This window comes from Cynocephalus volans, chromosome 7, assembly GCF_027409185.1.
Source record: "Cynocephalus volans isolate mCynVol1 chromosome 7, mCynVol1.pri, whole genome shotgun sequence".
NCBI classification, from domain to species: domain Eukaryota; kingdom Metazoa; phylum Chordata; class Mammalia; order Dermoptera; family Cynocephalidae; genus Cynocephalus; species Cynocephalus volans.
Window position 1 is genome coordinate 90,499,151 of NC_084466.1, and position 17,399 is coordinate 90,516,549.

Consider the following 17,399-nt stretch of genomic DNA (forward strand, 5'->3'; position numbering starts at 1 on the left):
GGGACTGTGCGGATGTGATTAAGGCTTGCAACCATGAGATGAGGAGACTATCCTAGATTAACCAGTTGGGCCCAATCCAATTAAAAGGGTCCTTAAAAGTAGAGATCCTTTCCTGGATGGGTGAAGGATGAAAACAGAGAATAAAGAGGAGAGATTCCAAGCATGAGAGGGATTCCACCCATGGAGGAAGGTGACCATGAGCCAAGGAACGCAGATAGCCTCTAAATGCCGGAAAAGGCAAGGAAACAGATTCTCCCCCAGAGCCTCCAGAAAAGAGGCAACCCTGCCAACACCTTGAATTTTAACACAGTGAGACCCATGAGATCGTGAGATAAAACTGTAAGATAAAAAAGTCATGTGGGAAAATGGTACAGCTACTGTGAAAAACAGTATAGAGGTTCTTCAAAAAATTAAATATAGAACTACTACATGATCTAGCAACACCACTTCTGAATATACCCAAAGGAAATGAAAGCAGGGACTTGAATAGATATTTACACACCTATGTTCACAGCAGCATCATTCACAGCAGTCAAAAGGTGGAAACAAACCAAGTGTCCATTGACAGATCAACAGAGAAACAAAATGTGGTATATACATACAAAAAAATATTATTCAGCATCAAAAATGAAGGAAAATCTGATACACACTACAACATGGATGAACCTTGAGCACATCATGCTAAGTGAAATAAGCCAATCACAAAAGGACAAATATTATATGATTCCACTTACGGGAGATCATTGGAGTAGTCAAATTCACAGAGACAGAAAGAATGTTGCTGCCAGAGGCTAGGATAAGAGGGAAGGGGAAGGTCGTGTTAATGGGTATGGAGAGTCAGTTTGGGAAGATGAAAAAGTTCTGGAGATGAACGGTGGAGGTGGCTGCACAGAATGTGAATGTGCTTAATGCCACTGAACTGCACACATAAAATGGTTAAAGCGGTAAATTTTATGTATGTATATTTTACGACCAAAAAAAAAGCTGCATGGTTTTAAGTCACACGTCTGTCGTAGTGTGCTACAGCAGCAACAGAAAACTATGTGGGGTGGGGGAATGAGGAGATGATGGTCAAAGGGTACATATCTCAGAAGGAATATGTGTTTTTCTTTTTCGGGGTTCTATTGCATAGTGTGGTGAATATAGTTAACTGCACATTTCAGAATTGCTAAGAGAGTAAATTTCAAGTGTTCTCACCACAAAAAATGTTAAATATTTAAGGTGATACATGTTAACTAGCTTGATTTAATAATTCCACATTGTATTCAGAAATTATAACATCACTTTGTACCCCATCTATTTATAACATTATAAATTGTCAATTTATAATAATAAAAAACTTAAAAAGAAAAAATAAGGAAAACTAATATATGTATTGACCATTCCTTCTCTCCTTCCCTCCAGATCCTTCCATGGTGCTCTCTTTGAAAAGGTCTCTGCTATCTTTGTAAAAGAGGTCCATGAACAAGTCTACCTAACCAAACAAGCATTCTTTGACAACAGACACTCAATAAAGGCTTGCTCACTTGTATTATCAGTCAACATGAGTCACCACGGTAAGACTGGGGCTCTCAGGTGTGTTCTGTGTGGCCAGGCAAGACACGCCCCCAGCCTGCAATGCAAATGCTCTCAGGGAGGGAAGAGGTCGCAGTCTGAATTGCACAGGCAGGGCATCACACCCTGATGGGCCAGAATCTTGCAACCAGAACGCCACAGGTCTCTCAGTCCCTTAGAGATGACTCAGTTCATTCCCACCCACCCCACCTACCCCTTGTCACAAATGGAGAGGGGGAAGTGGCATGCCAAGGTGACACAGCAAGATCCTAAAAGGGCTGGCCCAGAACCTTCTGACCCCAAGCCAGGAGCACATCCAAAGGGCAGGAGAACAGGTTTATTGTTCTCAGAGTGTCTGGGGGACTCAGACCCACTTCTCTAAGAAGTTCCCTTTTGTTCCTTCTATCATGGGGCACCCAGTGGGAATTCAAGCACAGCTTGCTGCCTGAGGCAAAGGCAGGTAAAGTGGGAAGACCAGGGCTGGGGAGAGATGAACTTAGCAGTATTTTACATGGTGTAGGCTTTGGGAAATATCCGCCTTCTGGCAAAAACACAGATGAGAAGAAATTTTATAAAACTCTGATTCCCTCCTATCCATACCACCATGGACTCAGAGCTTCCAATCAGCTTTTAACTGTTTCCCTCTACAATATGAACAGACAGCAAAGGATCACAGAACATCTGAAGAAGATCTCCAACAAGAGAGACCAGAACAGACAGAAGGAACCAGAGGAAACAATGATAAGAAGTAGAGGAAAAGACACATAAGAGAAAATATTGTTTCAATAAAACAAAAAGAGGATGCTATAAAACAGAACAATTAGAGAATAATAAAGTGTCTTTAGAAATTGAAAATATGTCATAACATAAAGGTGAAGGTTCAGATCCCCATACAGGCCAGCTGCCCAAAAACAAAAAAAACAACAAAAAAATTCAACAGAAAGGACAAAAGATCAAGTCAAGAAAATCAGCAAAGAGAACAACAACAACAAAATCAAACAGAAATGAAAAAGGATGAGAAAATGAAAGGATGTAGGAGTCACAATATCTGACTAAAAAAAGTTATCTGACAGGAAAAAAGAGGCAAAAAAAGTATCAAAGTTATAATATAAAGACGTTGTCCAACATGGAAACAAATTTCTATTTTGAAAAGGCCACCTAGTGGCAGCCCAGTGATTGACAAAGACCAACAGCAAAGTGCACCGTTGTGAAGTTTAAGAACACAGGAGGCAAAGACAAGACACTAAAATGTTTCAGAAAAAAGGAACAAAGTCCTTCTTGGGAGAACAAGAAGGACAATACACTTCAACAGCCACACTGGAAACTAGAGGACAACAGAACAATGCCTTCAAAATTTTGAATGGAAATTATTTTCAGCGTATAATTCTATAGCCAGCTAAATTATCCCCTATTGAGAGGTCAAATAGAGACATTTCCAGGCATACAAAGCCTCAAAAACAAAAAATAGACTAAAAAAAAGCCTACCTCTATGCAATTTTCTTAGGAACTTCTAGAGGATCCTAGCAAAATGATGACATAAATAAAGAAAAGAAAATATATGGAATCCAGGAATGGGGGGGGATCTAACACAGATGACTATAAAAGGATGTCCTCAGGTGACAGCTGAGCAGCAGGCCTGCGGAGCAAATAGCTCAATTTGGAATAAAAGATATTCAGATAATGAGGCAAAAAAAAGAGAAAAATTAGTCACTTCAGGAATAATGAAACATGAGAACTGTACCCCTGAATGGGTATTGCTTCTTGGCCTTTTGGCTAAGATCAAGTGTAGTACTCCTGAATGTGCGACAATGGTGAATGACTTGTGTTGGGAGTACAAATTGTGTGATATTTTTACTGGTTTGTGTTTGTTTTACAGCAGAAATAGATTTAGTTAACTAGAGAACATGGAGGAACTTTGGTCAAGGGACTTACATCACTGGTGACATAATGGACCTGGCAGGCAAAGAGGGTCACCACTCACATGGTGAGATAATAACATGCCCTGCCAGTTTCCGTCCGTTTTAGATATCACCATCTGGTCCTGGAGGGAGCATCTGTGAGGCCATAGTAAGGAAATAATCAGCCCAGGCCAAACTTCAAAGCATAAAGAAACAGAGGCAAAAGCCCCAAGTTGCTGCACCTGTCAGCTGTGGCAGGCTGCTGGCTAGCCTCTCGGATTCTTGGTCCAATGGACAGAAATGGATTGGAATTGACACTTCTTGGTGTGGGCTACTCTCACACAGAGGTGGAAGCCAGTCTTGTTGAAACCCACAGGACTTTTTGCCCGTGAGGTTAAGGACTTTTGAGGTCTGCCTCTGCCACACTGAGAAGGGACCCAGGTGTATGCTGCTCTCAAGCCACGTTCTCAAGGATCATCAATTAAACCCCATCAGATGTATCCACTTCCTGGTGGATGTGAGTCAGGAAAGGACCTCACGCCGGACACATAAGATTCCTAACAGGATAAAAAATAGGAGTTGTGTGCAGTGTGCCCTTAAGAGACCATTTAGTTTAAGTTAGAAGTAGGCTGGACATGGAGTAATTAAAAGTGTGTTGGGTGTGATATGTGTGATCATAAACCGTGTGATTTGAGCATCTAACATCTTTGTCTCGAGTGGTCCTTGCTTACCAATAAGGGTCTGCGCACAATTTGGCACAGTACTGAACAATGTAATTTATGGTCATGATAATACAAGCATTAAATATTGATATATGTATTGATTGCTTATCTATCTGAGCAGGAAGTCAATATATAATATCTAAACTGATAAATTAAAAAACTGTAATAGTCTATAATTTAAAGATAAGGAGGGAGTTAGGAACGGTTAACTCTGAAGAAAGAGTTGGGGAAAGGCGAGGGTGCATCAGGGGACTGCTGATTTCATTATAAGCCTTTTGGATCAATATACTTGACTTTTCTCATTTTTATTACGAAATACTTTAATCACGTAGCAATAAAAATAACATATACGAGGGTACTTCAAAAAGTTCGGGGGGAAATGGGTTCAGATCCCCTTAATGACCAGCCACCAAAAAAAAAAAAGATAATACGAGTCTTTCCACAAACTTTTTGAAATACCCTCATATATGAATAATAAAGCGCAATAATAAAATCAGCACCCTTTATCATCTAACAAAAAAATGGTATCAGTACAGTTGGTCTACAGTTTTCAACTACTTTCTAAAAAAATAAACATATATTTTTAGATAAAAGTTAGAACAAACCATGTTCTGCTTCCAGAGTTGGTTGTTTTCTCCCAACCAGTCTCCGGGTTTTTTGTTTTGTTTTGTTTTCTTAACCAGCATATAAAGGGGTAGGTCCAGGTTTTGTGGGACCTGAAACTTATACAATTTTAGGGGCCCTCTTTAAAACAAAAAATCTACGTTTTTGCAAAACATCTTACTTTTCTGCAAATATTGTAAAACCATATGACTTTGTGAACTCACATCTAGGGCCTCCCCATAACCTTGTTAGGGCCGTGGGTTTCGCTAGCTTCCCAGTAATTCCTCCTGGAACCAGAGGCATCTGGCTCTAGGCTAGACTCTCCAAGGACAGGCGGGTGGGGGGGGGTAGTGGCCTGCACCTCACTTTCCCTCTAGCTGGGGAGATAAACACAATAGCCCACTTCAAGGAAAACTTACACAACAATGTTTAAGAGCCACTCCCAGGAAGAGTGGGATGAGGCCTGAGAATTCAGGAAATGCGTTTTTGTTTTTGTCTTTGTTTTTTTAATTAAAAAAATTTTTTATTGACTGAAGCTGATCAATTCTCTTAGAAGGGACACAGAGGCACATAGTATATTTTTTAAAAAATTAAATTACTTTACAAGTTAAAACAGAAGTGTTTTAGTCTTTAATGATTAAAAAAAAATGCATATAATACTTGATCTTCCAGCAGCAAGCTTTTGTTTGTGTAAGTAGATGGGACTGCTATAGACCCAAACAAGACAGGGCTCTGCTCAGCTTGGGACAGGAGCACCTCAACTGGCAGTAACCCAGGAGATATTTTCCAGTTAAAAACATTTTATATCATATAATTTTTATATCTATCTACAGAGCAAAGTCCAAAGCTAAAACCACAAGAGAATAATAGTTCTCATATATTTGGAGCTGACTCTGATAAGCTCTTGGTTATCATTTAAATGCAACACAGGTTTTTTTTTTAAATCGCATAGTTAAAATAGTGCTGTATCTGCAGAGGTTCTCTATTTGATATTCACGCTTTTCAAGAGCTTCTCTAATTTTTAACTGTAGTTTACATCTTTATAGAGAAGTCTTTTTCTTTTTAAGCATAATTCCAAGTTTGTATATACACAATAAGGTCTAATTTCTTACACATAAAATATATATCTTGCCCCCCAAAATGGTTAACTTGAAAACAAATAAAATATAGGAGTTTAAACAATTAAGTTTCAGGTTCTGCTCCCCTTTAGTATTAAATGTCGCTCATGGAGGATTACGATCCTCTTTTCGTTTTAAGGTTAAGTATTGATGTCTGCTTTCTGCCTTCCACAAAGATGAGAAATCTGCTTCCGTGATCACAACGAATATCAAAGTTGGTTTTTGCTTCCTTCGATACTGACAAATGTATTCTTTTGAGCTGACTCTCCTGAGACACCTAAGTTGTTTTTGGCACTGCTGTGGAGGTGCTCACAGGCGATGGCAGCAGAGTGCTCCACTCCAGGTCAGTCGCCATGTGCCAACAGTGCTGGAGTTTACCTGTGGGTGAAAAATCATCCTCTTCATCGGACAATGCTGCATCTTTGTTGATAAGCTAAAAGGAGGGGTATTTGGGAAACTGGGTTCTCTCCCTAATCCTTCCCTGGGCCTTTCCTACCTCACCTCTGACACTGACGTCAGTGGGCACACAGTGACACTCAGCGAGGGCCCACAGCCATCCTCCCCTGCTTTAGCCAGGTGTGCCTGCTCCAGCTGTCACTGTCCCCACCTTGGCTGTCCCTGCAGGCATGTGCACTTTTAATCGTGGGAACAGATGTCTGCCCAAGGCCCTTCCAGTTGAGATGTGACGAGCCATCTCACTTCCATACAGAAGTGCATCACAGACCCTTCTCTTCCAATAGACTGGGGGAAGAGAGGTGGAAGATTAGACCAGAGAGTCTAAAGACAGCAGGAAGTCCCCTGGCCTCCTTGAGGGAGGCTCTGATATGCCCATAGCCCAGTCCTTAGGACCTGCTCAAACCATTCTGGGAAGCTCAGCCCCTGTCTTCCAGCCTCCTAAGGCCAGAGTCAGTCCCACCTCTTTTGGGAAGCCCACCCTGATCTCCCCACGCACAATGATCACTCTTCTGTAAAATTCCCCAGCACTTGGCCTAAAAAGTTTTCTATATCTTCTAGTGTTCCAATAATACTCCCCCTTATCTAGTTCCTAGGATGGGTATATACGTTACCTCTTAACCTTCACAATGATCCTACCAGATAGATATCATCATCCCCATTGTATAAACAAGGGGAACTAAAGGCTCAGAAATGATTCCTGACACAAAAAGGTCACATACCCAACAAATGCCAGAGCCAGGACTACCTTTTTCTAGGCCTCCCAGTGAGAGAGTCAGTGCTGCAGGCTGTAGGACATACCTCTCCCCTCTCTGCCTCCCACCACCGCCTGGCACAGGGCTGTCTCTGTGAGGTCCTCGACACACACTGAATACTGACAGGCACACCAGTGGATCCTGACTCATCTCTTCCACACCCTGGGTGGCACCTGTTCTGATGGCCTCTGGTACATAGGTTTCAGGAATTCTGGGGGTAGGGAGGCCACATCTAGGACATTCCCCTCTCTTCCTCCCACCCCATGGCAGGACCTTAAGTGACGTGAGAGGGTATATGAGCATTCTGAACTCTGCTGGCAAGTGGGTGGAGGCCTTGGGCAGGGGAGGCAGAGCCCCAGTGCCCTGCCCCTGTGGGACAATGACTCACCTCTGGGATGTGGGTCACAGGTGCCATTAAGTCACCAAAGCAAGCCAGAGAGCCCCAAGGCAGCACTCCACCAACTCTGACTGTTTTTTCCCAGGCACTACACAAAAAGCCTACAGAAGGTGCTATTAAGCATTCAACTCGCCACCCACATGCCAGGAATTAAAAATAGCTGGAGCCTACATCACTTATTAGCCAGGCTCAGACTCTACCCTCCAAGGGTTGGCACCTGGGGCAGCCCAGCCTGGAGAAATTCCAGGCAAAGCAGACCAGGAAAGTGGCACCAGCAGTATCCAGGGCCTTGCCAAGAGGATGAACTTGAGCGAGCAGGTTCTGAAAGACACTTCTTAGAAATAAAAAGTCACATTCCAAGTGACTTTAAATACAGTAATGTGTCTGGTCATTCTTCTGGGGATACACACTAACTGCAAACAATTTTAAACTTTTTAAACTAATAATATTGTTGGGAGTAGCATTAGTAATGTTACTCTCAGACTCCTGTGTGTTTAGTGTGGTATAAGTAAAATGAGTAATTATATTGGTGTTAAGAACATATTTTGATGTAGAAGAAAGGAGATGTGAATGTAACATCCGTGAATTTAAGTAAAAACCCTATTTCTTCAATTAGAAGCATCAGTATGAATTAATAACGCATTTTATCTTTAAATTTTTTTTCTGTATCTGTCCACTGGGGAAAAAAAAAAAGGAATAATTACCAAACTGAAGCAATAAGTACCTGTAGCACTCAAGTAGTAGTCTCTAAAACACTTCAGGGTTTCTTAGAGAAATGGTTTCAGGTCTGAAGCAGGAAATGTAAAAATGAGCCTGGATCAACTTGTTACACCAGAAAATAAGAAAGTCATCAAACACTACCAGAGTTGTATCTAATGGACCCAGGAGCCAAGTTGAATGTTCCAACTGGTCAAATATGGGAAAATTTAGACACCAATAAGTATAAAACTTGCAATGGATTAGAACACATCACGTGTTTAAATCCGTAAATTCATAATGATACTAAAAAAAGCATTGGTCATCACTGGAACGTGCTAGGGAAGCACTGTATATTTTTACAGCTGTTCAATAAAGAGAAAGAATCAAAAAAAAAAAAAAAGAGAAAAGAAATAAAAAGTCAATTCCCAGCACACCAGCATTTGGATTACACTGGAATCCTAAAACATCAGAGCCGGAAGAGGACTTCATGAGAGCACCTGGCTCAACCAGCTTATTTTACCGAGATGGGAGCTGAGGCCCAGAGAGCAAAAGGGGCCTGCCTGAGGTCTCAGGGCCGGCTGGGGGAAGGACAATGACCAGAACCATGTCTTTTGATTTCCAGGTCAATGCATTACACCCAGGCTGGCTCCCCCACCATTCAGCACGCTTCTGGGCTCCATCCCACTTTCCCAGGCTGGAGAATGGACTTTGGAAATGTAAAGGTTAACCTGGGAAAGACAGAATAAGGAAGTGACTACCACCTTCAAAATTATTTCCCATATAATCATGCCATACAGAAAGCATCACCTGCTCTAGGGGAGCCTGTGTGCCACCGTTTCCTTCCAGTTCACCACCCTATGAACTGATGACAACAGCAGAGAACCAGGGGTTGGCAGCCGCTGCTCTGATTTCTCAAGGGTATCAGCAGCTACAATGACCATCAGCCCCCTCAGCTCAGGATTCAAATGACTTCTTCCCCCAAGTGCTCTGGAAATAGTCACCTATGTATCCTACTTGGGGTTGAGGAAGGCAAGTTCAGAGGAGAGAGCACAACAAGATACTCCCCATCCCAAAACTGGGTCTCCGAAAGGCCCCCCAATCCTGTGAGGCCTGGAAGGTCTGGAAGTAGCTCCAGTGGCAGAATGCGTGGCTGCCAGACCTGACAGCTGGCAACAGCTTGATGACTTTCAGAGCATCCCCAAGCAGCAGCAGTGCACCAGCTTACTCACCAGCCACAGGAACAGAGGCTGTCTGCCTGGCCACCTGTCAGCTTGCCACTGCCATGAGGTACTATCCTCACTTGCGAAGTCGAGGAATACTGGCTTAGCAAACAGCAAAACTGATAAATGCAGTAGTAGTTTCAAATTAAGGAGAGCAGTGGGTGGTGTTCCAGAAACTTCTGGATGTCCCCCTCAACCATCTGCCCTCTCTTGCTTTAGCAGCAGACACCCACTATGGCCTGGTACACAGCAGCCCCAACTAAGGACCATCTCTCCCCCTCCCTGGCCTAGGCAGGGCTCTGTCCTGTGGATGTCGGTGTTGGGTCATGCAGGTGACGGAAGCACCTGGACAGTGCTACCCAAAGTGTGGCCCGAGACTGGAGGCATCTGCACAGGTTGGGCCCCTGCTAGAAATTAACATGCTCAGGCCTCACCACAGACCTCCCAAATCAAAACCTTTAGGGTGGGCCCAGAACTCTGTGTTTTAACAAGACTTCATGTTATTCTTATACAGACAGTCCCCAATTTACAACAGTTCAACTTAGATTTTTCAGCAATGGTGTGAAAAAGATATGCATTCAGCAGAAACCGTATTTTAAGTGGCCCCACACAACCATTCTGTTTTTCACTTTCGGTACAGTATTCAACAAGTTACATGAGACATTAAACACTTCATGATAAAATAGGCTTTGTGTTCGGTGCTTTTGCCAACTGCAGGCTGATACAAGTGTTCTAAGCGTGTAGGTTAGGCTAAACTATGATGTTCGCTAGGTTAGATGTACCAAATACGCTTTCAACTTAATGATAATTTCAACTTATGATGGGTTTATCAGTACGTAACCCTATCGTAAATCAAGGAGCATCTGTACATGCTCAGGTTTGAAAACCAGAGCCCTAGAGAATGCTGGGAGCAACATTACATAAGGAGCCCAGTGCCTGGACAACCTCATGGAACAGACACATAAAGCCTGGACTCTGATTTCTGAAGAGAAAGAGAAAGATAAGCTCCTCTCTTAATTCATGATCAAACCTGAATCCCAGTACAGGTGGAGTGAGAAAAAGGAATGATGAGAAACTAAACCAAGATGGCAAAAATCAGGAAAAAATAACATCCAAGCATAATAAATAATAAACAAGATGAAGAAATAAAATCAAGTACATCTGATATGCAAACTGTCTGAATTCCTCTACTGAAGACAGAAACTACCAAATTAGGTTTGTTGCTATGTCGCTGCCTTCTGCCATCCTTTCCCCCTCCACCCCCAGCCATGTGTTGATTATAAGAGAAACTATAAGTGAAAAAGAAAGATTTTAAATTAGGGTTGGGCAAAGACATACCAGGTAAATGCAAAGAAAAATCAAAGGTGGAAATACTAATAGATCCGTTGAGGACTTTGATAATCCTGCCTCAGCAGGCAAAGGATTTTTCTAGCCATTTTTCCAGCCTTTTTTGCTTTTATCTATAAACACAGGACTTGGAAATTACTCTCACTAGGATCTCATAGTACAAAGCTTAGGCCATTTCAGTCAGCTGAGATAATTTATGTAACTTAAAACACAAGCACGGAGCTTGAGATTTGGGGGCTCTAGTCTTTATGCCTGATATCTGGCCATGGGAAACTTTTGTGTTCTAAAGTTAGCTAATTTGTCAATCCCTTGGAGAAGAGAGAAAGCCCATCTTGCTATCTCAAATGAGGAAGGAAACGTGTAAAGGCAAGTCAGAGCTATCCATCTCCCTGGACTTAAAGGAAGGGGGCAGAATAGCAAAGACAGGGAAGAGGTTCCCAGGCCACGTCCCTGGAGTTTGCAGGCAAATCTCATTTTATCCATCCCTCTTAAAAACCTGGATATCACGGAGAATACTAAGACAGTCAAGGAGGGATAGCTCACAATTATCAGTGAGCTGAGAAGCAAGGCCTGATTACTAACTACTCTGCGTGAGCCTGACCCGAGACTAAACGGAAAATGGCTTGAATGCCCTCTGACTGGTGCCTGCCTCTAAATTTCTGTCTTTCACTTACTGTCTTATAAAATGCACTTATATATTAACTTTAGGACTGTAAAGAAAAGGAATTCTCCCAGATCCCTGGCCGTATATTCTCCTAAAACACAAATAACGTGTAATATAAGGCCAAAGACCAAAAGCATTAAATAAGCAACAGATGACACAAGGTCTGCTTGACAAAGATAAGCTTGATAAACCCGTACACGCCAAACACGAAAGCCAAATTCGTAACACTAGAACTACTGTAAATATAAGTAGAACTTGACTTAAAAAAATTATAGAGAGAATTTTTGATACACCTCTCAGAATATGTTGGGGGGTGTTTTTGTTTAGTTTTGGCAGCTGGCTAGTAAGAGGATCGGAACCCTTGACCTTGGTGTTACAAGGCTGTGTTCTAACCAACTGAGCAACCCAGACAGCCCCACCTCTCAGAATCTGACAGAGGGGTAAGCACGGCTATAAAGGGCAAGCTCAACTTAAGAGATATATCTAAAGTCTGTGTCCACAGAGAATACATACTTTCTTCATTCAAGTCCAAGAAACATTTTAATATTGATCATGTAGTTGACCACAAAGAAAATTAAACAGTCCAAGAAGATATTTTTGCCCATCACATTCACTAATCATAACCCAATAAAACTAGCAATCAACAATGAAATATGACCGCACCCTCCGCAAAACTATCTACTTGGAAATTCAGAACTCCATCTTCTAAATAACCCATGGATCAGAACTGATTTACACAGTGACTAGAAAGCAGCCCATCAGCTAGAACTGTACTCAAAGGAAAATGGTGAGCATTATATGCTTTTTTAATTAAAAGACTAAAAATAAATGAACCAATTTAGGTATTAAAAGCAGAGTAACAAAATAAACCAAAAGTAAGAAGGAATGAATAAAGATAAAGGCTGAAATTAATGACCAAACAGAAAAAAAGTAGAATACAAAAAAAAATACATATACACATTTAAAATTCTAGAATATCCGGTTAGAATCCCATTCATAATATCTAATAAAGACATATTACAAGGCTTGTAATCTGTCCTTGATTTGGAAAACTTAACATCATAAAAATGTCAACTCTTCCTAAATAAATACATTTAATGACATTCCAATCAGGGTCCTTATAATTGTTTACTCCAACCCTGTCTTGTCAATAAAAAGGTAAACTATCTCAATACACATTAGAAAGAGAAAAGTTGAATAAATTAAGGTAATTCCATACTAAAGAACATTCCATAGCTGCTGACCCGGAGTAACAGTAACCCAGAGTTACTGTCCATATAAGTAAGTCAAAAACACAAGCTGCAGAATAAGGTGTCCAGCATGATCTCATTTTGTGAAAAGAGCAAACCTTCTCTGGTGCATGTGTCTGTATGAGCAAAGAGAGAGGTGGGGAGGGAGGCCAGCCGCAGGCCATCCACATGCCAGCTGCTCAGGGTGGAAAAGGAGTAGGAGGATGAGTTGAAGAAACAGAATCAAACGCTCCTTCCACAACGACGTCCTCCCCTTCAAAGCCAACATTTCAAAGCCTTTTGGTATTCCCAGATCCTCACCTCTTCCACTTATTCCAATCTGGCTTCTGCTCCCATCGTCCCACCAAAAACTAAGGCAGCCACATCTCCTCCATGTCATTTACCACAGCAGCAATGTCACTGCTGACCACTCCATCCTACTGAAGCACACTCACCCTGGATTCTGTGACACAACTCTGTCCTGGCTTTCCATCCCCCTCTCAGGCCACTCTTTTTCTGGCTCCTTTATAGGCTGATTTCAAATACAAACACAACCTAGACAAAAATGTCTGTCTAGCCCAGACCCCTCCTGCTCCCCAGACCCACCATCCTACCTAGTGTCTCAAAGACACCTCAAACGTAACATGCCCCAAACTGAATTCATGATCTTCCCCACCCTCCAAACCTGGTTCTCATCCAATGTCCCATGTCTCAGGAACATCCAGAGGGATGAGCAGGGGAGGGAGCACAGGACTGGGCAAACAGTAGGTACTCACTAATAAAGAGTTCAGTAGAAACAAGGCCTTGTCACCTACTTCCTAAAAATAGCCATGACTTTTTTGGTGGACACAGCAAGCTCACATCTGCTATCACCAGCCACCCCTCCCCCATATACACCCCTTTTCCTCCAGAGATGCTGCTCCCCAGGCTTAATGTGCCATATGCACCCTCGGCCTCCCTGTTACCAGTGTCTACACTTCTCCTCTCCAGCCTCACTCAGATTCCTCTTATCTCATTGTCCTCCGAACCAGCCTCCCCTATCCCCAAGGGTGAGGGGTATGAGGTCACCTGATTTCCCTCTCAATTTCCTACTTTCTTTTCTGCTAAGGCAGTGCAATCTTCAGGAGCACAAGCCCCTGGAAAACTAGACACCAAGAGATCACAGATCCAGGCTTCAATCTCCACACACTCCACCTCCAGCTTCATGGCTCCTTGTAGTAACACACTCATGATGTCAACACTGTCATCACCACCCCCTAACTAATCTCCAATCCCTTTTGCAAGTTATCTCATCTGATTCTCCATTTGAGGCAGGCATTTCATCATCCAGAACACTGGGGTCCTGTGTGGCTAAATGGCTGTCCGAGGTTACTCAACGCAGGGGAGAACTTTGTCCCCTGACTCCTTGGTCCCCACCTATTACTTCCTCACATCATTGTAGGCAAGGCCAGCTGTGGTTCAGGTCACTTCTCAGGCTGTTAGGATCCTCCCAAACAACAACCAACCATGTGACTATCAGACCTTTGTTTCATGGTTACAGGGGTTAGGGTCAGTAAGCCTAATGTGGAATGGTTTCAATGGTTATTCGAAAGTTCCACTGAATTCCAAAAACTGTTTAAAAATGCAACCTCCCACACCAAGGAAACCTCAGTTTTTTCATTTACCCTAACAGCTTTCTTATCTAGGTATCGCTCAAATTCCTGATATTCAAGAGGCAATGGCATTAGAGGATATTGGAGAGAAAAATAGAGAAACTGGAGGGTCTGTTCCCCTGGCTGTGATTGTGAAGCACACCCCCACACAGACTCACCCATGAGTGCTCTCCATGGCACCAGTGCCAGGAACTGCTTTGGGCTTAAGAAGGAAGACAGCAGCTAGGAGGAGAGAGGAAGGAGGGGACACCCCAGAAAGGTCTTGAGCCCTCTGAAGATCCAGCACTCAACCCAGGCTACATTTCCACATTTACTTCCTGCCCCTACTGGTTTCTCTTCCCTACTTTGCAGCGAGTTCCCAAGAAGAACCCACACCAACCTATTCTGACTCAGCTCTCACTCCTGTCATCCCAGACCACCCACTACCTCTCCAGTCATGTGACTGAGACATCACTAATGGTCCTGGCCTTCTAGACACAGCAATCCAGGATGGGCCCTTTCTATCACCGTCCTGGCTAAATCAAGGAGCCAAATGGGACTCCACCTTCCATCTCAGACAGCTCCCACTCCCCTATCGGTCTGGATGCATTTCCATCTCATCCTCTCACTTTCCTCTGCCTATCCAAACACTACCTTTAAGGTCCATTATTAACCACAGGGACCACTTCCCTGGCCTGCCTCCTTCATGCAACTAACACTTCCTGAACACCTCCATTAGGCAAGGCCTATCCTGGGTGCTGTGGGAGTCCAAGAGATGAATCAGAAATAGTCCCCATCCTCCAGAGACACAGAACAGGGGAGAGATACGTGACAACGCAAATACTGTACAAGGTGAGTAAAGAGAAGGGGTCAGTGCCAGAGGAGTGAAGGAGCTCACAGCATGTCCTGTCCCTCCTACTGGGGGGAGCAGGTACCTGGATGGTGAATAGTGTGCAAAATGGGAGGAGGGCATTCCAGCAGGATAGGGCAGAACGAACTAAGACAGAAAGACGGAGAGAGCAGTTCAACTCAGCTGGAACCTCCACTAAGTAATAGCTATTATTATTGTACTATTCACTGACCCATCTGATTACTAATGAGCCAGGTCCTACTTTATGCCTAATGTAGGTGACATCCACCTGGCACACCAGGTATGGTGCACCAGTCACCACCTGTTCTGACCGGTCAGTAACTGAGCACTGTACGGTTGTTAAATATATTAACTCATTGAATCCTCATAATATAAGGCTGTAAGGTAGGTATTATTATCTGCATTTTCAGAGAATGAAACCAAAGCACAGAGACTAGTAAGACACAAAATTAGGGAGGTATGCAGGAGCCCAAGATAGTCAACACCAATGGCTGGGCACCTCACCTGGCCTCTCTGGTCCGGGAGCACCTCCTAGTGCCTTGAGGGAAGGCACGCTGTTAATCCTCCAGGAATTCCCAACAACTGACTGCAGTAAGGCCAGCCTTTATTCCCTGCTGTGTGAGATGGGCAGGGAGGGGCAGAGGGTCGGGTTACCATGGACACTCAGGGTCTGTCCCCAAACACTCAATCTGCATAGAAAGGTCACTGACTACAGGGGCGGGGACAGAAAAGACCGGAGCAGACCTTCCCCAGCTTGGGCTAGTACTGACTAGCTTAACTCCTTTCCTGCAAGGTCTCTAGATGACGACCTTCACATCTCTCCTTTAAACAAACAGACCAGTTTCTACCATTTTAAGCCTTCAGAGGGCTGGCCTGAGCCCACGGGGAGATACAAGTCTAAGAACCCCTCCCTGAAACTGGGGGTCAAGATTGGAGAAGGGGTCGGGAAGGCAGGGAAAGGAAACACAGCACCTGGGATGGATCCCGCATTCTCTCAAACACTGGGGAGAGTGAATTCCTTACAAATTACCCGCAAAGGTAGCAGCTCTCAGGAATACCGTCCTCCTGGCTCCAGAGGAAAGTTCCTGAAGGCAGCCTTCCCCACTTGTCCTCCTCAGCAAAAGCCTTGCCGGAAGGGCACACGCACTGGAGCACTCAGCTGGGTCCCAGTGGCCGCGGGGGCCACCGGCCACCCCTCACGCCAGCCAGTCGCCTTCAGGTCGCAGGTTTTTCGGCCCCAAGCCGGCCGCAGTCCGCACCCCCGACCCTACCCAGGCCGGGACGGAGCCCGAGCCCCGGCCACGGGGCGCCCGGTCTGTGCACCGCCGACCCCACAAGGAGGGCAACCCCCAACCCGCCGCTGTCGAGCTGGGCAGCCCGGCCGCCGCAGACAGCCCGCCAGCCCGACAACCCCTCCGCGCCCGGCCCCCACCCATGCCACGCGACCAGGAAGCCGCAGTCCCGGGCCTCACCCGCGGAGCAGCGACGCTCGGCCGCCGTCCCGTCCCCAGCCCCGGCCGGCCCGAGACCCCCCTCACCTGGCCGCTGGAACGGCGGGAGCGGCGCCTCGGTTCCGCCTCCGGCTCAGTCCCACTCCCGCTCTAGGGGCACTCGCGGCGCCTGGAACCCTCGGGCAGCGCAGCCGTCAGGGTGGGGTGGGAGGAGGAGCCCGCCGGGCGGAAAACCCCGGGCGCCACCGCCCCACGCGCCGGGGCGGGGAGGGGCGGGGCCTGCGCGGGCCCCGCCCCCAGGTGAGGGCCCGGAGGGCGGCCCGAGGAGGAAGCCCCGGGCCTTTCCCTGCGGGGCGGGTCCGGGTTGCCGTCCGCCGGCTCCTGGAGGTCCGCCCCGCGCCCCAACCCCGTCCGGCGCCGTCCCGCGCAGGGTCCCACGCTCCCTCCTGGAGCGGAGAGCGTTCCCCAAGCCCTCTCCACACCCTGGGTGTCGTTAGTGACTTTCCGTAAGGTAGAGGGAACTTCCTACATCAACAAGGTCAGTGTGCGGGGGGAGCGAGGGGAGTGGCTTTACAGTCGAGAAACCTGACACACAGCTTCCGCCAAGCGACAAAGGTCAACATCAACAGGGTAAGTCATATTGATAGTACGTACCCGCTGTGATCTTCCTTTCAGGGTCGCGTAACTCCAGTGTAATCAGGAGAAAAACATGAGGCAAATCGCTCTTGAGGGACATTCTACAGAATGTATGACCAGTACTTTTCAAAACTGTCAAGGTCATCAGAAA

General features: G+C 45.0%; 1 protein-coding gene across 3 annotated transcripts in view; it reads right to left on the bottom strand.

Annotated features, from left to right (window-relative positions):
* The window catches only part of ANXA11 (annexin A11), a 59,032-nt gene extending 42,169 nt beyond the window's left edge, over positions 1 to 16,863 (bottom strand). The window contains exon 1 of one of the 3 annotated variants that reach the window (XM_063101773.1): positions 16,700 to 16,863. The gene's annotated coding sequence lies outside the window, so the exon portion shown is untranslated. Of the gene's footprint in view, positions 1 to 15,665; positions 15,690 to 16,699 lie in introns of those variants that run through there. The other 2 variants (XM_063101775.1, XM_063101774.1) reach the window with 2 other exon arrangements.
* Between the last annotated feature and the right edge of the window lie 536 nt (positions 16,864 to 17,399).